Here is a 22,991-nt window from a genome sequence, read left to right as displayed (position 1 = left end):
TTATGTTCAATATTTAGCAACTAAATGTGAATTTATATTTATATGAACCGATTAGGTACCCAATGTCTGTTAATATAGTACATTACAGTTTATAAAACACTTCTAACATGCATTCTGCAATTTTATTTCACTCCTCACAACTATCTTATGAAATAGAATAAGATGGGTATTATTATATTACTAGAGGCCCAGTACATGACATTCGGGGGGGCGGGTCCCTTGTCCCTCAGTCCGGTCTGTGCCCTCTTGCAGTCTGGGACCCCTCGGGGGATGTCTGCCTGCTCTTGCTGGCTTAGGCCTGGTCCGTGTGCCTCCCCCCCTCCCTGCCCCAGTCGGGATTAGGCCTAAGCTGGCAGTCAGACATCCCTCTCGTGGTCTGGGGCTTTCGCAGTCAGGGACCCCTCACTCCTTACTGCCTGCAGCAGAGGCAGGAGAGACACTGACCACCAGGGGGCAGCTACTGCATTGAGTGTCTGCCACTTGTCATTCTGTTGTTTGGTCGATTTGCATATTAGCCTTTTATTATATAGGATTACACATTCAACTCTCAGAAAGGATGTGGCTTTCTTATGGTCATACAACTAATGGCAAAGTTTGGACTTGTCTCAGACCCTGTAATTCCAAATTCATGCTTTTCTCACTTGTCTTCATGTTTTTCAAAAACTACACCTGTACCAGGTAATGTTTTAAGAACTAACTTCTTTGAGTTTTAAATTTTCAAGTTCTTGCTATTCCCAGATGTCTTTCTAGAGAAGATAAAAAGAAAAATTTGTTGAGCTAATATTTATATTAAAAATATTTACTTTTGATTCTTGACCTCAATTAAAGTATCATTTAATTCCTTTTTTATTTTCCATTTAGCAGAAATGCCATATTATCCCATTAGTAAAGACTGTTCATTAATGTATTTTATTTCCATGTTATAAATGTTCTCTCTTTCTTTTTAACCATTTTTTGGTAAGGCTCTGCATTTTTACTCCTATAGCAATTTATGCTGATTTTTGCCAAGTCAATCACATTTCTTTCCCTTTGTTTCCAAAGATAAAATCCATGTTGGTTCTCATAAACATTTTAACTCAGGATCCTTTCATAATCATTATCTCCTTTAATTACAAAATAGTATACGAGGTAGAGATTATTGTTATCTTTTCCATTTTACTGTTAACGAACAAAATTAGACAGGTACCTAACTTGCCCAGGACCTCATGGATGGTGAACGTTGGTGCCATGATAGAAACCCTGGAATTTTCCTGCTGCCCCCTGCTGCCTCCCTGGCAGGGATGACTGAAATTCTTTTCACCTGTTATGATCCTAGAAGCAGTTTTTCTTATGCGTCTGAGCAGCTGTAAATGCACTTCTTGGTTCCAATCCCATAAACCTAATTCCGTCCCAGGGTCATTCTACACAGCTTGACTTACACATAAAAATTAACTTTTAAGAGGTTTACTTTAGCTTGATAGCCATCTATTCACTGATCTAGAAAGCAGGTATCCTGAGTGTAATTTCCTTTCTATAAATGAATACATTGCCCCACTCTCCTGTGACTTCATTCTTATAGAGTATCACATTTACATTATTGTTCCCAACTAGCTGAGGGCATACTGACCTACAGTTCTCAAACTCTCTTGGTCTTCAGATTTCCACAAACAACTGGGTCTAGGGTATTCACGGGACCTGGACATTGACTTTCCCCCCCTCTTTTGGAGAAAAGTAAAAGAAAAGAGAAACAGATTACTTGGCAAAGATAGATACAAATAGTTCTTGGAATGAAAACAGAGATTTGTAGAATGAAATGAAGGGAGCTGAATTCCTACAATAAGAGAAAAGATGATCAAAGGGGAAAGTCTTTAATTACAGGATTGATATTAAAAAAATTTTGCTGAGGAGAGAATGAACTGAAGGGAGATTTAGAAGTAGCAGAGTTTTTAATGTAACATATATATGTTTAATGTAATATATCTACATCTATATGTATATATCTATATCTATATCTATATCTATATCTATATCTATATCTATTTGGAATGTTGTGTAATCACTAGAGTATTTGTATTAATATTACTAGCTAACCCCTATTGTAAATGCACTTCTTGGTTCCCATCCCATATTGTTAAGGTGTGCTAGACAGTTACCTCATTTGGTCCTCAAAACAACTGTAAGAGTAAGGTACAGTTTTATCTGTTTTATAAATGAGATTCAGAGAGCTCAGTAACCTGCCCAAAGTCACAGAACTGGTAAGTGGTGGAACTGCTGCACAAGCCCTCAACAGCACTTTTATGCTCTGTAATTATTTACTTGTTTACTGTCCATCCCCTTCACCAGGATGTAAGCACCAGGAGGGGTCTGTCTTTTCACTGCTATGTTCCCAGTACTTGACTAAGGGCCTGGCACTTAGAGTTTGCTCAATAGACAAATATTATTAACTAACCTCTGTTGTTAAGGTGTGCTGACAGTTAACTCATTTGGTCCTTGAAATGACTGTAAGAGTAAGGTATACTTTTATCTGTTTTATAAATGAGATTTAGAGAGCTTAATAACCTGCCCAAGGTCACAGAACTTTATCAAAGGAAGCAGTGAGTGAATAAAATCCATTCTAATTCCAGGGCCATACTATTAATCCTTTTGCATTAATGCGTCAAAAATTTCTCATTGGTTAGTCATGTCTTCCTTCAAGTACCTATGTACAACTTCGCTGCAGCTTTTATAGAATCAGGGTAGAGGGTTAGCTACTCAATAGAGGATTCCCTGCCCCCTTCCTCCAGAGTAATGAGCTTATCTCCATCTGGAAATGGAGAGAACATCTAGAATTTAACCAATTTGAGTCAATTGTAGTTCTCAGAATTATAAGTTATGGGAGTTGTCCTCTGTAACTTTTGTGGAATTCAGGTGTATGAACAAGTAACGAAGGGTCATAGTAAGGAATGCATGAGACCAACATAGTCCATGGAACTTACAGTCTACTAGTTTTGAGATTTATGTCAGACTGCATTAACTTTTGAATTTAATATTATGCAGGGTACACTATTTCCATTTAAGTAGTATAAATGAAAGGTGAAATATATGTAGATGTTACTCTCTGAGGCTTGAGACTTGTTAGAGAGTAAAAAAATTGTAAGAAATGTGAAGTGTCTATGGAAGGTACAGCCCCAGTGTTCTCAACTCTAAATGTGCATTAGAAACATTGGGGGAATTTAAAAAAAAATACTGATGTCCACGGTCTACCTCAGACCACTTGCATCAGAATACCTGGGACTGGATCTTTGCACCTATGTTTTTAAAAATGCAATGGATTTAAAAAACACACACCAAGAAAGAAAAACTGTTTTTTACTATGACATTGGCTTGAATGTCTCCACAGAGCCTTTCCCTCTCACTGTTAACTAATTTTCACATGTGCTGCTGCTAATTATGATTTTCTTATCTGGTTGAAGTTCATTTTCTGAAAATTTTAATGCAAAACCTTCTATTTTGTTTCAATTACATTTTATGTTTAAATTTTTGAGGTAGATTTTTCACTTAAAATCCCATCTTGTTAACTTCATCTAATTTTTCAGCTTGTCAAAGTATTTTTGGGTTGTAATTTGGACACCGGGTACTTTATCCTTTCATCTTATTGTTATTCATAAATTTGATAAGAGATCCTTTTATATGTTCATTTTAGCCATTGATAAGAATTATGTTGAGGTAAGGTAGGGCAGAGTCTATAATTTAGTATGCTATAGTTTGGATTTACCATGGATCAAAGTGAAAACAGTGAATTTTTTGTTTAGAACTAGATTTGAATAGCTAAAACATATACTACCTTAAAACCCCACAGATCCAAGAAAGATCCTGAGATTGAAAATTGTATTTGGATTCTCTTAAAAGTACTATGACTGAGCTGAATTGGAATAAAGACAAATCATGCTGGTGTTTTCCATATTAGAATTAACTTTAATATGATCACATCAATTTTTTGGTAACTTTTTGTGATTAAAATTTAAGGGTCTTAACATCTGTCAACCACGAGGAGGAGCTATGGTATAATAAGGAAGAGGCTTGCAGTTCAAAGATAATCTTTTAGAAGCGAGGCCATAACTAGGAAAATGATCTTTTTAAAAAAATGACATTTATATAAAAATTTCAAATGTGAAAGCTAGTCTTTATTTTCAAAGGGAAAAGAAATAAACAATTATATATAATTCCAATAAAACCCCCTCCACTAAAAAAAAAAAAAAAAAAGGTTTCTTTCTTAAAAAAAACAAACTGATTATATATTTGGAACAGACTAACTAATTCTTTAATTCTTCACCTAGAATCATAGACATTAGAGTGTACAGGGATCTCAGGATCATTCTGTTTACCTGTTTGCCTTCAGGCATTTAGGTATTAAGGTTTTAAAATAAATACTACAGGCTCAATAATTATTTAGTGAATTAATAAATTAATGACTATAAAAACCTGCATGTCAGGTAAGTTAAGTTGACAACAGGTAGTCAGCCAAGAGGCTAAGAATTTGGGAAGGCAAAAGATAAGCACACCAAATCTCAGGTTTCTAGTTCCTTGGACTACAGTTCTTTTACAAAATCATCCCGTCTCTTCTATATCCCCTGCTTAAATATAGTCTAAATGTAAGGTAACTGTTTGTAGCTATGCTCAAAGATGCAGTATTCTATCTTGGGTTGTGAGCTTTCACCACATATGTAAACTGAGGCTGGCACAACCCACTTGTTTTGGGAGGTTGTAGAGAAGATTCCTGTGTTAGATGGAACTTTAGACTAGATGACCTCAAAGATTCTTTTCAACTCTAATATTTTGGTTCATTTTGTTTCATTCTATTCTATTCCAGTTCATTTAAAGAAATTTTTTTGTGTGGAGATTTTTAAACATACAGAAAAGTTGAAAGAATTTTGCAGTGAATATCCACATATCCACCACATAGATTCTATCGTTAACATTTTGGTATATTTGTCCTATCACATATCTACCCATCTCTCTATCCATCTTCTTTTGGTTCATGTCAAAGTGAATTGTAGACATCAGTATGCTTCCTTTTAACCACTCCAGCATGTATAATATATAAGTAGAGCTCAATATAATTTTTTTTTTTTGGTAAAATTTTCATACGAGAATGCAGAAATCTTATGTGAACATTTGCTAAATTTTGGAAAATGATTGAACCTGTTTAACTTAAACTTCTCTCAGATATTTACCATACCATCACCCTAGAAATTTCCCTAAGTATTATTGTGCCCATTTTACAGATGGTGAAGTTGAGGCTCGAGAAGGCAAAGAAAGAGCATGTATCAGGTATTTTATGATATTATTAAAGGCCCATTGCATGAATTCGTGCATGGGTGTGGTTCCTCGGCCTGGCCGGCAATCAGAGCCTATCAGGGGGCTGGCTGGCTGCGGGGGGGGGGGGGGGGAGGGGGGTAAGCTGCGGGAGGTTGGCCACTGGTGGGGGGGGGAGGGGCCAAAGGAGGTTAGCCAGCCAAGGGGAGGGGCCGTGGGAAGTTGGCTGTTGGAGTGTACTGACCACCAGGGGGCAGCTCCTGCATTGAGCACCTGTCCCCTGGTGGTCAGTGCATGCGATAGCGACAGGTCGACTGATGGTTCTGGTCATTTCGATTGTTCGGTCATAACAGTTGCTTAGGCCTTTATATATATATATATAGACTAGAGGCCTGGTGCATGAATTCATGCACGGGTGGGGTCCAGCCGGCCCGCGCCAATCGGACTGGGCTGGCAGTGGGGAGGGGCTGCGGGCAGTTGGCTGGCCAGCCCCGCCCTCATCAGGGTCTGGATCAGGCTGGTTGGCTGCTGCAGTGCGTGTCATAGCCACCAGTTGTTCTGGTTGTTCTGCCGTTCTGATTGCTGGGCTTTTATTTATATAGATTTTATTAGCTAGGTATTACTACCCTCCATTTTTCTGCAGACAAGGAAACAGACTGCAGAAGACTGAAGGAATGAGAACTTCCTGAAACCTACTATGTGTCAGGCATTCTGTTAAGTGCATTTTTGTCATTGTTAGTTTAATTATATAGCTTCATCGTAAGCCTGTCAGATAGGTACCATTATTCCTACATTCCAAATGAGAAAACAGGTCAGGGACATTAAGCAATTGGTCCAAATTTATACATTCAGTGAGCAAAAAAACAAAACCAAACCAAAACTACAGTACTGGGAGTTAAAAGCAGTTACATCTTTCCCTGAAATCTGTATTACCTCAAAGATACAAAATCCTCTCTCATCCTTAATCTGTCCACGGTCTCAGCAGTAGAAGTAGGGTGATTTCTGACTCCAAGTTTGGTTGTTCTTTTTATTACATTCTGCCACCGCTGTGTGATTTTAGCTCATTTCCATCTTATGTCCACTGGAAAGGTAGAGAAAACAGGTCAAGTGTTTGCACTTTATGAGACATTTTCAAATCCATGTGATTAAGCAACCTTGAATACTCCTTGTTGCTAGACTAAATACTGTGCTAGTAAATCCTTTAACCTTCGCTTATAGATCATGGTTTCAGCCTCTAATATTTTTGCTTATCCTTTTTTATTGTGACAAAATATAACATTAAATTTATCATCATAACCATTGTAAGTATACAGTTCAGTAGGTTTAAGTATACTGATATTGTGAAACAGATCTCCATAACTTTTTCATTTTGCAAATCTGAAATTCTATACACATTAAACACCAATTCCTCCTCTTCACAGCTCTTGGCAACTACCCTTTTACTTTGTTTCTATGAATTTGACTACTTTAAACCCTTCATATAAGTGGAATCACACAGTATTTGTTTTTTGTGACTGGCATATTTCACTTAGCATAATGTCCTCAAGGTTTACTAGTATCCATGTTGTAGCATGTGGCAGGGTTTCCTTCCTTTTTAAGGATTCATATCCTTTTATTTTTTGTACCGCCTGTTACTGTACATTAAAGAAAATAGCACAAGCGGGTCTGTTCTGAGGATCTGTTTCCTGACATAGAGGTCCTGTAGTGTTCACAAAGAGAAGAGTGTTGCTTGCTCTGGAGACTGAAATAATATGACCTCATTTCATGTTCATTCACTCATATGTCTTGAAGATGTTCTTGGGCGATTGTGAGGGAAATTTCATAGTCTAAAACCCGTATTCTGAGTCCTTAATTACTGAACTTTGCCTGCATAACTGTATCTACAAAAGTATGTTTCCAAGGAATTTCACTAAGAAAGGGGATTTTAACCTCTGTTTTTGAAGGCTGAATCTCAGCTTTGTGCTTGGAAGCTGGGATTTCTTTCTAAATACCATGTGGAAAACATATTCCCCAAGAGATTAGAACTCAGGAGATTTTAAGACTTGTTCTTTTTTTCTTTATTTTTTAAAATATATTTTATTGATTTTTTACAGAGAGGAAGGGAGAGAGATAGAGAGTTAGAAACATCGATGAGAGAGAAACATCGACCAGCCGCCCCCTGCACATCTCCTACTGGGGATGTGCCCGCAACCCAGGTACATGCCCTTGGCCGGAATCGAACCTGGGACCTTTCAGTCCGCAGGCCAACGCTCTATCCACTGAGCCAAACCAGTTTCGGCAAGACTTGTTCTTTAAATATGTGCTCAAATGCAGTACATTTCTGTCTATTTTCCCCAAGTGTAGGAGTCACTATTCATTTTATAAAAATTGTTAATAGTTGCTTAAACATGAAGACAATTTTATCTGTATGATTTTAATGTACCACATGGACAAAAAAAAACTTCTATTCTTGCAAATGGCTTTGTCATCATTTTTTTTCTCTTTTATTTGTTTTTTTTTTGAGATACCTTGCTCAGCTTCCAGAGAATTTTGTATCTGTTTAGTCAACAGAAAAGACAATCTAATTTTAACAATGAAAAAGAAACTACCATTTGCTGAATGTGTGTGCTCTGGGGTAAGACATAGCCCCCAAATTTCAAGGGTATCTGTCCCTAAGAAGAGAACCACCAGCAGATGGAAATCTCCCTACATGGAACCTTCTTCCAGACAAATGGCAAGTACCTAAGTAAATTGATACCTCAATGCAGTCACATGCCAGTTGAGGGAAACCTGATAGCTTTGGCTGGGTAGGAACCCATTTAACTTTATCTCTCAGCTATTATCTCATCTCTTCATTCCATCTGACAATTCTCCAATTCAGCGTTTTGTCTAACCATCCTAAAGGTCAAGGATGGCTACTAGGGTGGGTGCTTTGACATGATCCCTGGGTTTGGTATTAGGAGCGGACATTTTTAATAAGCAACTTATGTTGACTGCTCTCCACTGTGTCCTTGATAGGGCTATTTGCTGTACTCACCTGTCATCTCCTGGGCTTGGCTAGCCCATGTTTTTGGATGCTAAACCTTGAATTATAGTAACTTGTGAGAAAACCTTGAGGCAGAATATATATGTATTTTGTTTTGTTTTTGTTTTTTTCCCCATTTTATTTTTTTCTTTATTGACTAAGTTATTACATATGTGTCCTTATCCCCCCATTCTCCCCTCCCCCCCCCCCACTCATGCCCTCACACCCCTGGTGTCTGTGTCCATTGGTTAGGCTTATATGCAGGTATACAAGTCCTTTGATCTCTCCTCCTTACCCCCTCCCTTCCCTCCCTTCCCTCTGAGGTTTGACGGTCTGATCGATGCTTCTCGAGGCAGAATATATTGCTGATGTTTTATTTAAATAAGAAACATGGAGCTTTCCCCAGGACAAAAAACCCCTGTAGTTTTAAATTTGTTTGGTTGGTTTAGTTGTCTTCGTACCCTCATTTGCCCTCTGTGGACGAGGCCTGGTGGTAGCTTCTATGATACCTCTAGATTCTTTGCTTATAAAATCCACCTGCAAAGTACTAACTTTCCAGAAACTTGTTGAGTTATGGAAACTCTTGAGGCCTATATCTATTTTATTTTTATGCATATTTTAAGATTTATTCTCTTATAGGAAAGTTTCTTTGAACTTACACTTTTTTCATTGAAGTACATACTAGTATATCAAGATAATTTTGGCTACAACAGAAAACCCATCTCTGGTTTAAATAATAAGAATATTTGTTACTTGCTATAATAGTCAATCCTGAGATAAAGCAATCTCGAGGGTTGGTGAATTCAGTGGATAAACAATGTTACTGGTCACTGAGATTGTTCTGTGTGTCCACTTTGTCATTCATAGCTTTGGTGCTATCCTTAGGCTCCTTTTTTGATCAGCATCATCCAGGAGAAAAGACTCACTTCTGTACCCACAACCCCCTGAGAGGCCTGTGCATCCTTGAACCAACTATTGGCAAGGGGATAGGGGTTAGAATGCTTGACTAGGAGTACTTAGTTGGGCTGGAATTAAGTAAGATTAAGGAGAAATTCACAGTGTTTACTACAGTATCTGTAGAATTCATTTCTTCCTCAAATCTGTTTTTTTTTAACTTTTTATTTATTGATTTTAGAGAGAGGAAGGGAGGGAGGGAGGGAGGATGGAAGGAAGAGAAATACATCGATTTATTGCTCCATGTATTTATGAATTCATTGGTTATGTGCCCTGACCTGGGATCAAACCTTCAACCTTGGTGTATCATTTCGATGCTGAAACCAATTAATCTTCCCAGCCAGGGCTGTACCTCAATTCTGTTTTTATGTTGATCTATACATGCTTTTAGTCCATGGGATATTTAAGGGAAAAAATGCTAAAATAGTCATTTCTAATGTAAGATTAATAGCGAAATTCCTTTTACGTGAGTAAAAAATTTTTGGTATAAAGTCACAGGGTTTGGGGCAGATCAGTAACTAAAAAATGTGTATCATTTTGATTACCCTTTACAAAAATTACTTCAGGCATTATTTGTACTGTGAAAAGCAGGCATTTGTTTTAATAATTTTAAGACGTAAGAGAATAACTTGAAATTTTTTAAAGAAAATTTTTTTTATTATAAATAATATTCTGTAAGTCTGATGAAATCATAGCACTATCTTTTTTTATTTTCTGGGCCTCCGTTTCTAACTGTGTAAAGGAAGGCCTGGGTGATTTCTCAGATTTTAATAAGGATATAATTAAAAGTAAATATTTCTGCCTATTTAGGTATTTACTTGGTAAAGAAACGATTCATCAGCTTTTCATGAACTTCCTGTCTAATGCACATGTCAAAATTTGGTTTATGCTGTGTCATATTCAAGCTTATTTAATCATCTATTTGATATTTTTAGAAATAATTTATTTGGCAAAAATGTCAAACTTACAGAAATTTTTCACCTACCAACCCCATTCATGTTTCCCCAATTGCCTCATTGATATCCTTTATAGCAGGGGATCACACCCTGTAGCCAATTGTCATGTCTTCCCAGAGTTTTCCAATCTGGAGCACTTCCTTAGTCTTCCTTTGAGTTTCATATCCTTGAGATATTTTAAGGTCACAGGTCAGTCACTTTGTAGAATGTCCATCAATTTCAGTTTTTCAAATGCTTCCTCATGATCAAGTTATGCAGTTTGGGGCAAAAATATTACAGAAGTGATGATATGTTACCATTGCATTCCAATTGGATGGCAGATGATATTGATTTGGCTCGTTGCTGGTGGTGTAATCTTCATCACTTGATTAACATAATGGCTTCCAGGAGTCTCCACTGTAAAATTGCTTTTTTTCTTTGTAATTATGTAAGTGTTTTGTGTGGAAATACTTTGGAACTAAATACCTGTTCCTCACCACACTTTCACCCACTAGTTTCAGCATTCATTGATATATTATACTTGAATTAATTACTTCTTTTTTTATATCCTTTTAAAAATTTTTATTGAATATATTGGGGTGACATTGGTTAATAAAATTATATAGGTTTTAAGTGTACAATTCTATAAGACATCATCTGTATATTGTATTGTGTATTCACCATTTGAAATAAAGTCTCCTTCTGTCACCATTTATCTCTCCTTTTTAACCTCTTCTACCTCTCCCCACACCCCTTCCCTTTGGCAATCACCATATTGTTGTCTGTGTCTATCAGTTTTTTTTTTTTTTTTTTGCTTAATTCCTTCACCCTTTTTCACCCAGCCCCTCAATTCCCTTCCCCTCTGACAGCTGTTAGTCTGTTCTCTGTATCTCTGAGTCTGTTTCTATTTTGTTTGTTTATTTTAAAATATATTCATTTTATTGATTTCAGAGAGGAAGGGAGAGGGAGAGAGAGATAGAAACATCGATGATGAGAGAGAATCATTGATCAGCTGCCTCCTGCACGCCCCACACTGGGGACCAAGCCTGCAACATGGGCCTGTGCCCTGACCAGGAATTGAACCATGACCTCCTGGTTCATAGGTCAACACTCACCCACTGAGCCACATAAGCTGGGCTATTTGTTTATTTTGTTCATTTGATTCTACATACAAGTTAAGTCATATGGTATTTGTCTTTCTCTGATTAACTTATTTCAATTAGCATAATACTCTTCAGGTTTATCCATGCTCTTGCAAAAGGTAAGACTACCTTGTGTTTTATGGCCAAGTAGTATTCCATTGTGTAAATGTATCACAACTTTTTTATCCACTCATCTACTGATGGACACCTGGGCTGCTTCCAAATCCTGGCTATTGTAAATAACACTGCAGTGGACATAGGGATGCATATATTCTTTCGAATAAGTGTTTCAGGTTTTTAAAAATATTCCCAGAAATGGAATTGCTGGGTCATAAGGCAGCTCCATTTTTAATTTTTTGAGGAAACTCCATACTGTTTTCCACAGTGGTTGCACCAATCTGCATTCCCATCAACAGTGCACTAGGGTTTCTTTTTCACCACATCCTCTCCAGCTCTTGTTTGTTGATTTATTGATGGTAGTCATTCTGGCAGGTGTGAGGGGATATCATTGTGGTTTTAGTTTGCATTTCTCTGATAATTAATGATGTTGAGCATCTTTTCATATGTGTATTGACCATGTGTATGTCGTTCCTGGAAAAGTGTCTACTCAGACCCTTTAATCATTTTTTAATTGGATTGTGTTCTTGCCTCCTTTGTCAATATTAACTACCCATAAAGGTGTGGGTTGATTTCTGGGCTCTCTATTTTGTTCCATTGATCTATATGTCTGTGTTAATGCCAGTAACATGCTGTTTGATTACTATGGCCTTGTACTGTAGTTTGATATCAGGTAGCATGATACCTCCAACTTTGCTATTCTTTCTCAATTGCTGAGGCATTTGGGGTCTTTTGTGGTTCCATTTACATTTTTGGAAATTTGTGACAATTCCGTGAAATACACCATTGGGATCTTGATAAGGATTGCATTGAACCAATATATTGCTTTGGGTAGTATGGACATTTTAATGGTGTTAATTCTTTCTATCCATGAACATGCTAAATGCTGCCACTTATTTTCTTTTCTTTCTTCAGTGTCTTGTAATTTTCCAAGTATAGATTTTTTTACATCCTTGGTTAAATTTGTTTGTAGGTATTACTTTTTTATGCAATTATAGATAGGATTGTTTTCTTATTTTCCCTTTCTTATAGTTTACTAGAGGCCCGGTGCACAAAATTCATGTACTTGGGGGTGGGGGTGTCCCTCAGTCTGGCCTGTGCCCTCTCGCAGTCTGGGACCCCTTGGGGGATGTCCACCTGCTGGTTTAGGCCCGCTCCTCGTAAGCCAGCAGTCAGACATTCCTCTCCCAGTCCAGGACCACTTGCTCCTTACTGCCTGCCTGCTCACTGCTCCTTACCACTTGGCTCACTGCTTCTTAGTGCTGCCGTGGAGGTGGGAGAGGCTCCCACCACTGCCGCTGCGCTTGCTGGCCATGAGCCTGGCTTCTGGCTGAGTGACGCTCCACTGTGGGAGCACACTGCCCACCAGGGGCAGCTCCTGCATTGAGCATCTGCCCCCTGGTGGTCAGTGTGTATCATAGCAACTGGTCATTCTGGTTGTTCCGCCGTAAGGGTCACTTAGGCTTTTATTATATCCTATATAATAAAAGGGTAATATGCAAATTGATCCTAATGGCAGAATGACCAGAATGACCGCTCGACCAGTCACTATGAGGCACACTGACCACCTCTCAGTTCCTTTCCTGGCCAGCAGGCTCTGATTACCCAGTGGCGAACAGGGAACCGGGGGTGGGTGGTGGGGGATGCGGTGGCACCAGGCCAAGGCCCCCGCCCTGCCAGTTGCCCCCCACACTGAGGGCAACCTGTGGCAGGGGTAGGGCTGGCGAGCGGATGGGAAGGGCCGACCTCTTGGTCCCTTCCCCCGGCTGTCAGGCTCCAATCACCCAATGGCAAATGGGGAACCTGGGGTGGGTGGCAGGGGACGAGGGGCAGCTGCGGGCAGCTGGAGAAGATGGCCCTGATTGCAGGCTGGACCTAGGGGCCGTACCTGTGCACGAATTTTATGTGCTGGGCCTCTAGTAGATTATAAAAATGCACCTGATTTATGGATATTTATTTTGTATCTGCTACTTTACTGAATTCATTTATCAGTTTTAGTAGTTTTTTGGTAGAATCTTTAGGTATCTCTCTATACAGTATCATGTCATCTGCAAATAATTACAGTTTTACTTCTTTCTTTCCAATTTGGATGCCTTTTATTTCTTCTTGTCTGATTATTGTGGCTAGGACTTTCACTATGTTGAATAAGAGTGGTGAAAGCAGACATCCATCTTGTTCCTGATCTTAAGGGAAACACTTTTAGTTTTTGCTCATTAAGCATGGCTGTGGGTTTGTCATATATGGCCTTTATTATGTTGAGGTATGTTCCCTCTATTCCCCTTTGCTGAGAGATTTTATCATGAATATGTGCTGGATTTTATAATTTTGTTTAAAGATGTATCAAATTTATTGATTTGTGGATATTATACCAATCTTGCTTCCTTGGAATAAATCCCACTTGATCATGGTGTATGATCTTTTTAATATATTTCTGGATCTGGTTTGCTAATATTTTGTTGAGGATTTTAGCATTTATTAGGAATCTTGGCCTATAATCTTCTTTCTTTGTAGTGTCTTTTCTGATTTTGGAATTAGGATAATACCAGCCTCATAAAATGAGCTTTGGAAATTTTGCCTTCTCTTGAATTTTTTGGAATGTTTGGTAAAATTCATTTGTGAAGCCATCCAGTCCAGGGCTTTTGCTTGTTGTGAGTTTTTTTTTTTTTAATTACTGCTTCAATTTCATTAGTTGTAATGGGTCTATTCAGATTTTCTGATTCTTCCTGATTCAGTTTGGAAGATTGTATGTTTCTATGAATTTATCCTTTCATCCAGATTGTGCAATTTATTGACATATAGTTGTTTGTAATATTTTCTTACAATCCTTTGTATTTCTTTGATATCAGTTGTTACTTCTCTTTCATTTCTGATTTTACCTACTTGGATCCTCTGTTTTTTTTCTTGATGAGTCTTGTTTAAGGTTTGTCAATCTTGTTTATGTCTTCAAAGAACCAGCTCTTGGTTTCACTGATTTTTTGTATTTTTTTTTTAAAAACAACTCTATTTTGTTTATTTCTGCTTTTATCTTTATTATTTTCGTTACTCACTTTGGGCTTTGTTTATTGTTTTATTTCTTGTTTCTTAAGTGTAAACTTAGACCATTTACTTGAGACTTTTCTTATTTTTTGAGATAGGCCTGTAGTGCTATGAAGTTCCCTTTTGGGAATGCTTTAGGTGTCCCCCATAGATTTTGGTTTGTTGTGTTTTCATTTGTTTCCGGGTATCTTTTGATTTTTTCCTTGATCTCATTGTGAACCCATACATTGTTTAATAACATGTTATTTAGCCTCCATAGCTTTGTGTTTTGCATTTTTTTCTTGTGATTGATTTCTTGTTTCATACCTTACTGATAACTCCAATTTCAATTAAATGCTACAAGTTTCTTCTCAATTATTGAGAAACCTGGCTCCCATTATCATCAATGTATTTACATAATTGTTTAATCCTTTGTATGTAGCCAGCTTCTGACCGTGTTATGCTGTTCCTGCTTTTGTACTCCAACATCATCTTCAACTGGACTCTTACTACCAGCTGTAGCCAGGCTGCCCCTGCTACCTGGTTTCAACACCGTCTTTATGGGGCTCCATTACTGAGTTCCTCAGGCTGCCTTTTCTGCCCAGTTCCAATGTCATTCTCCTGAAAAACCACCATTATGGATGGGGTCTGCCCGGTGACTTTTGGACTGAAGAAGGAGAGAAAAAAGCAAGGAAGAAAGAAGAATGAAGACTTGAAAAATTATGGATTAAAATAAATAGCAGGGATTTGAACTATCATTAAAGTTAGGATTCATGTGTATGGTTTGCTATTTATTGTTCACTAGTTTCTTTTAAGTTTCGTATTAAAATCTACTTTAACAGAAAATTAGCACAATCCCTTATTTAAAATAGAATTATATAGACTTAAAGTATTATTTAAAAAGCATAATGAAAATGGTTGCAGGTAATCTGCATTTGTCATATGAAGTCACACATGCAAGTATATGTACACCTAAATACAACAGATAAATGCAGACTTCCACTATGAATATCTTAAAGGTAAGCGTAGCATAAATAAATTGCCTGAATTGCTTCTTATATGTTATGGTACTTAAATTCTATGTGTCTAAGTTTCCTCAAAGTCCTTAGAATAATGACCAATCCTTAGTAAACAGTATCTTAATTGTTGCTATTATTATTTTATTGTCATATCTCTTTTTCTTTTTTTATTATATTCTTTTTTTTAAGTTTCTTTATTGATTAAGGTATTACATATGTGTCCTTATCCCCCCATTAACCCTTCCCCCACCCCTCCATGCATGCCCTTACCCCACTGTTGTCTGTGTCCATTGGTTAGGCTTATATACATGCATACAAGTCCTTTGGTTGATCTCTCCCCCTTAGTCCCACCCTCCCCTACCTCCCCTCTGAGGTTTGATGGTCTGATTGATGCTTCTCTGTCTCTGGATCTGTTTTTGTTCATCAGTTTATGTTGTTCATTATATTCCATAAATAAGATATTGTGATATTTATCTTTCTCTGACTGGCTTATTTCACTTAGCATAATGCTCTCCAGTTCCATCCATGCTGTTGCAAATGGTAAGAATTCCTTCTTTTTTACCACAGTGTAGTATTCCATTGTGTAAATGTACCACAGTTTTTAATCCACTCATCTGCTGATGGGCACTAAGGCTGTTTCCAAATCTTAGCTATGGTGAATTGTGCTGCTATGAACATATGGGTGCATATATCCTTTTTGATTGGTGTTTCTAGTTTCTTGGGATATATTCCTAGACATGGGATTACTGAGTTCCATTTTCAGTTTTTTGAGGAAACTCCATACTGTTCTCCACAATGCCAAGAAATCTATGACATTTCTATACACCAATAGTGAATTTACAGAAAGAGAGATTAAAAAAGCAATCCCATTTACCATCACACCAAAAAAATTAAGATACCAAGGAATAAGCTTAACTAAGGAGGTAAAAGACCTATATGTGGAAAACTACAGGACACTGAAAAAAGAGAGGAAGACATAAACAGATGGAAGGACATACCATGCTCATGGATTGGTAGAATCAACATCATTAAAATGTCCACACTACCCAAAGCAATCTATAGGTTCAATGCACTCCCCATTAAATACCAACGGCATATTTCACAGACCTATAATGAACTTTCCAAAAATTCATCTGGAATAAAAAAAGACCCCGAATAGCTTCAGCAATCCTGAGAAAGAAGAACAAAGTAGGTGGGATCTCAATACCAGGTATCAAGCTGTATTACAAAGCCACTGTTCTCAAAACAGCCTCGTACTGGCACAAGAACAGACATATAGATCAATGGAATAGAATACAGAACCCAGAAATCGACCCAAACCACTATACTCAATTAATATTGGATAGAAGAGGCATGAACATACAATGGAGTCAAGACAGTCTCTTCAATAAATGGTGTTGGGAAAATTGGACAGATACATGCAAAAAAATGAGAATAGACCACCAATTTACACCATACACAAAAATAAACTCAAAATGGATAAAGGACTTAAACATAAGATGTGAAACCTTAAAAATACTAGAGGAATCCACAGGCAGCAAAATCTCAGACATATGTTGAAGCAATTTCTTCACTGATACCGCTCCTAGGGCAATGGAAACTAAAGAGAAAATAAACAAATGGAACTACATCAAAATAAAAAGCTTTTGCACAGCAAAAGAAACCATCAATGAAACAACAAGAAAGCCCACTGCGTGGGAGAATATATCACTGATAAGGGTTTAATCTCCAACATTTACAGGGAACTCATACAACTTAACAAAAGGAAGATAAACAACCCAATCAAAAAATGGGCAATGGACCTAAATAGATACTTTTTGAAAGAAGACAGAAGGAAGGCCAAGAGACATATAAACACATGCTCAAAGTCACTAATTATCAGAGAGATGCAAATCAGAACGACAATGCGGTACCATCTCACACCTGTCAGAATGGCTATCATCAACAAATCAACGAATGACAAGTGCTGGCGAGGATGTGGAGAAAAAGGAACCCTTGTGCACTGCTGGTGGGAATGCAGACTGGTGCAGCCACTGTGGAGAACAGTATGTCTCTTTTTTTGATAAATATTTGTCATTTGTGTAAGTTTTTACTGTTACATCTCTAACTTCTTTAAAAGTTGCCCTAACAAACCTGCTCTAAACTTTATTTACAACATTTCTTTTTCTATATGAATTGGTGATTAAATTGTTCTCCTCCTTCTCCGTCTCCTGTACAGACATTCTGTTGGCAGTTAGTTACTTAAGCTATCCCCCATCCCCCTATAACTCTGCTCTGTTTTCACCCTTTTTATTCTGTTGTCCATAAGTGACTTACTCAAGTTCTGGGGGCTTTTCAGAATCTAGAATTTCTGAACCCAAACAATTTGTTTCAGGCTCTGGACTTTGCTATGTGACCTTGTGAGAAAGTTGCTCAACTAACCTGAGCCCCAGGTTTCTTAAACTATAAAATGGAAGTAGGTACTGTTATATCATAGGGTTATTATATAGTTTAAATGAGAAAATTTGATAAAGTACTTAGCATGGTGCTCAAAAAAATGTTAGCTCTTTTTATGTTATCATTATGATACCAAATTGGAGGGCCTTCTCTACTTTAATTTTCTTTTCTCTTTTGGATGTCTTTCTTCCACTTCTTAAGTATTTGCTGTAATGCTGAGAAAAGTAGATACATGCAGTTTCATACATGTTAGAGTGTCTGTGAAAAAATTAAAATTTTGGATGTTTTAAAGTGGTATAATTAGTTTAGGATTATGGAATCCAAGATAAACAACTACTGGGAGTCTGTATAATGTTTTTTTAAGAGCATGGAATCTGGAGCTGGACTGCTTGGCTTTGAACCCTAGTTCTTCCACTTACTAGTTGTGGAACTTTAGACAAGTTACTTAACCTCCCGGTACATCAGTTTCCTCATCGGCAAAGTGGGGATAATAATAAAATACTTACTTCATAAGGCTGTTGTGAGGATTATGTAAGTTAAAATATGTTATAGTACTCAGAGTGGTACTTTAGTAAGCACAGTATACATGTTAGCTATTCAACTACTGATCAGTAATGGCCTTTCCTTGAGCATAGAGGTTTTTCTGTGACCACAACAAAATTGTTTTTATTTCCTCTTATATAGATATGCTTTATCGTTATATGTAGGAAGTTGAATATTTGTAGTATATGTGATAATACAATTATATTATTTGTCTAATTTTTTTTTTTTACTTATTCATTCCGATATGATAAGATTGATTGTGGTGTGGGAGAGACCTTTCCTCTTTAGCCTCTATCTACATGACCAAGTGAGACAGGGGTTGAACCAAAGCACGTTACTAATGTGATTCACTGGAGGATGTCTAGATGGCTGGGAAGCGGTGATGGATGCCTCACCTTTCCTCCATGTGACTCATGTTTAAAGAGCCATGGAAAACTAAGTCAATCAAACATTTTGGCTCGGTTCATTTTGTTTGTAGCATAAAATCTCACATACTCTCTTAAATCACTGATGCTTTATCACCTGGCTGATTAGTGCACCTGAGGTTAGAGTGTTGTGTTTTAAACTTGGAGAAACTAGCAAAACAGATTTTTAAAAATGGGTGTCACAATATTTTGGCATAATACCTATTTCTTTAAAAGTATTTTGTTAGTTTTAGATAATTTGTGCCAATACAGATTAGGATTTGGATATAATGTTCTTTAAAACATAGATTATAATTAACATCTGTTCATATTTTTCTTAGAGGCAGCATGGTATGGTATAAAGAATATTCATTCATTAAACAGATATCTATTAAGCTTCCAATACATGCCGGCCAACTGTGCTGGGTGAAGAGAAAGTATGTGCGCACACACACATAGTCGTTCCACACCCCAGATGAAAATATATTTCTTCTCTTATTACTTCATCTGGTGGGGAGATATATTAATCTAAAAATCCTGTAAATAAAAAAATAATTATAACTGGGGTAAGATCATGGTGTTGAAAGAACGTATCTTAGGAGAAATCTATTTAAGAGAGGCCAAGGAAGGCTTCCTGGCACTTGAGCTGAGATCTGAAGAATGACCAGGAGATAACACTGCAGAGGTGTTGGAGGGTGAAGGAAGGAGACAATTTCAGACAGGGGAATAGTGCACGCAAAACTTTAAATTTGTGGCCTTTCATGAATATGATAGGCTCTGGATAAGGAACTACTGAAATGTCAAGAGTAAGGCAAATGATGTAGTCAGACATGCGTATTGAATACAGCCACTCACAGTGGTTGGTTCAGAGGTTAGATGGGCTAGTGAGAATTTGGGAAGATCAGTTAGGAAACTATTGCAATAGTCTTGACAGAAAATGCTAGAAGGATGTACAGGGTGATGGCAGTGGAACTGGAAAGAAACAAATGGATTGTTTAGTCTTTGTTTGTTTAGGATGAAATAGAGAACTATAATAATTTTGGCCTTTATAGAATAATGTCCCCATATTGGTGCTAGAATTAGGTAATTTGACAGGAAGGTAAACAAAATCACTAAATTATACCAATATAGTGATTTTTTTTTTACTAATAATGTCTTTTCATGTTCACATATCTGGATATATTTAATCTTTTCATTGTCCAAACAGCTATGTATAAGTAGTCACTTAGGTATGGAAATAATACAATTTGCACATGGTAATACTTATACTTTGGCTTTGTTTTTACACAGAAATTGAACAGAATTTGCCAGTGAACATTTATTGAGCATTTACTGTGTGCCAGATAATAAAGGATTTTAGTTAATGATCTGTAAATTTTTACTTTTTTCCATATACTGCATATAATCTTATATAACACGTATGATAATTCTGAAAAAATGTAAACTATTTCAACTTAGTTTTAAATAGCTTATAAGTTAAAAGTATTACAATGTAAGAGGAAAAAGAAGTTATTTAGTTCTTGAATACTGTGTGGCAAATGCCCTAAATGTTTTATCCTGTTAGCCTTTTCACCCTGCTTCCCCCCTGTGCCCCAAAATAATTGATTATCCATGTAAGATCGTACAAGCATTGCAGCAAAAAGGGCAGAAAACAATGGACAAAGATAATGAAATTTCACATTTTGCCCTGCCTTTTTCAAGCCAACCTAAGTTACGAAAACTTCACATAAAAACCTTTGAAATTTCATCATGGGTTTTGTGAGAGGGGAAAGTTGACCTAGAAACACTTGACTTATAACTTGGCGGCTACTGAAAAGCTAGCCTCATAATTCAGTGGTCCAGTGACAGCTCTGCCTATAAACCCAGGTCTTCATTTCACTGACATTTTCAGGTTTAGTCTCCTTGAAAATGCTAACAAAAGTGAAGCATATAATTTCTCTGCTTGGGAGAGTAGTGGTGATGTTTATGGAACCATTTGCTGTCTCAGGGGTAATCTCCAGATAATTTGGATTAACCTTATCAGGTCTCTAGATACCACATTACCCAGGGTGGATGATCTCCAGAATAACCTTTCCACATCTTAAAGTTTTTACCCTGACACCATGTTTTATCAAAAAACATTCAAAAGAAATTCATCGGAAATTACCCAACCAAGCTTACTTCAACCCTTTTGGTTTGAAGTGACCATCGTCCAGGCAAGAAACCATAATATCTCCTGTGAATAATTCTCATTAGACAGTGGGACATCCTAACATTTTCTGTTTCCTTTTTCACAAGACAGTTGTTATGTATCAAAGGGCCTCTATTCTCATATTTGTTCAGGTTTTGAAATTCATAATTTGGCAGGAGGAGGAATGCCCGTTACTTTTTCTGCTGGTAGAAAGAGTTTGCTTAAAGGAGTGAAGAATTTTCCCCAAGGAAGAATTTGTCTTTTGGATTGGCAACAGAATCTTTCATTTGTATTGACTGCTTTAAAAAAATCTGTTGTTTATGTTAATAATAATAATCTATTAGTATCATAAAGTCAGAGCTTAAAGTGCCAGTGCAAAGCTATGAATTTCACTGTCTCAAAACTAAACAAATTGCTAGACAAGGCAGTTGAGGAGGAGGGAGCGAGTGGCGGAGGGGCTGGCCTGGCGTGCACTCCACGCCTCGAGACGTTACTGCGCGTGGAATGGCTGTTTTGGGAAGACTATTGCCTAGAAAAAAAGATGTTTGGTTTTCACAAGCCAAAGATGTACCGAAGTATAGAAGGCTGCTGTATTTGCAGAGCTAAGTCCTCCAGTTCTCGATTCACGTGCAGTAAACGCTATGAGAAGGATTTCCAGAGCTGTTTTGGGTTGCATGAGACACGTTCAGGAGACATCTGTAATAAGAAATTGCCAGCAGGATAAAAAACAACAACACTGGAATCACGTGGTAGATGCAAGGGCAGGACCCAGCCTGAAGACTACACTGAAACCAAAGAAAGTGAAAACTCTATCTGGAAACAGGATAAAAAGCAGCCAGATCAGCAAACTACAGAAGGAATTTAAATGTCATAATTCTGATGCTCACAGTATCACCTCAAGTGCCTCCCCAGCTCAGTCTCCTTGTTACAGTAACCAGTCAGATGATGGCTCAGATACAGAGGTGGCTTCGGGCTCCAGCCTTTTTAGATCTCACATACTGGAAAAGACAGAAAATATGTTGGGGGATTATCTATAAAGGCTGGTTTGGGGAAGTCCTCATTGACACGCACCTCTTCAAACCTTGCTGCAGCAACAAGAAGGCGGCTGGCTGCTGAGAAGCCGGAGGAGCCCAGCCCAGAGCCTCTGCCCATCTCCACCCAGGAGTGGTGACTGAGGTGTATGTAGAAGGGGAACAGGAAATGATTGAAATTTTAGAAAAAAAACACCCAAAACACAGCAACAAAATGACCTCCCTGTTTTTCACTTGGATACCTGCTCTTCTGCCAAAAGACAATTTCTAGAATAGTTCCGAATGGGTTATTTTTTCTTCCTCTTCCACAAGTCCCACCAACTCTGAAGCCAGTGTCTAGCTTACTAAAAGGAAAAACAGACGTGTACATAATATTTAAGTGGAAGTTAAGGCTCAGCATAAATTTTTGTCATGTAATTCTTAATACCTGGAGTTTTCTTTCTTTATTTCCCCCCTTTTTTTTTTGAAGTTTAAGAGGAAAGTACCAGTGTTCAAATTTGAACTATAATAGTTTGTATATTCAACATTTGAAGTATATTCTATGTTGTTGTACTCTTGTTTTAAAGTGTATTCAAGTAGGTTTTCTGAAATATAGAAATTTATCTTGCATTTTGGTCTCTGGTGATATTTTTAACAATATTCAAAAGCTATTATAGAGACATCATTTTAGTTAAGAATAGAAGTCCTATTTCTCCTTTTCAACTAAAGAAACCCTACTTCTGTTTTTTCTTTATATTAATATTTGGCAAATTACTGCATGTTGCCATTTCCTTTCTAATTATTATCCTGAACTATAGTGTTCTAGTTACCATAATGAATTTACTATTTTAATGTTGGCCACACTTAAAGAATTTATATTTTAAATCAAGACCATTTGCTTCTCAATTATACTTTCTGAAGGTTAGGAAGAACAAGTAATATTCTGGCTCTTTTACACATGAGGAACT

General features: G+C 37.3%; 1 pseudogene; it reads left to right on the top strand.

The window, feature by feature from the left end:
- The first annotated feature begins 21,442 nt into the window (after window positions 1–21,442).
- LOC132219902 (SIN3-HDAC complex-associated factor-like) lies at window positions 21,443–22,373 on the top strand (annotated as a pseudogene).
- The last annotated feature ends 618 nt before the right edge of the window (window positions 22,374–22,991 follow it).

This window comes from Myotis daubentonii, chromosome 17 (genome assembly GCF_963259705.1).
Source record: "Myotis daubentonii chromosome 17, mMyoDau2.1, whole genome shotgun sequence".
NCBI classification, from domain to species: domain Eukaryota; kingdom Metazoa; phylum Chordata; class Mammalia; order Chiroptera; family Vespertilionidae; genus Myotis; species Myotis daubentonii.
This window is presented reverse-complemented; position numbering and strand designations above follow the sequence as displayed.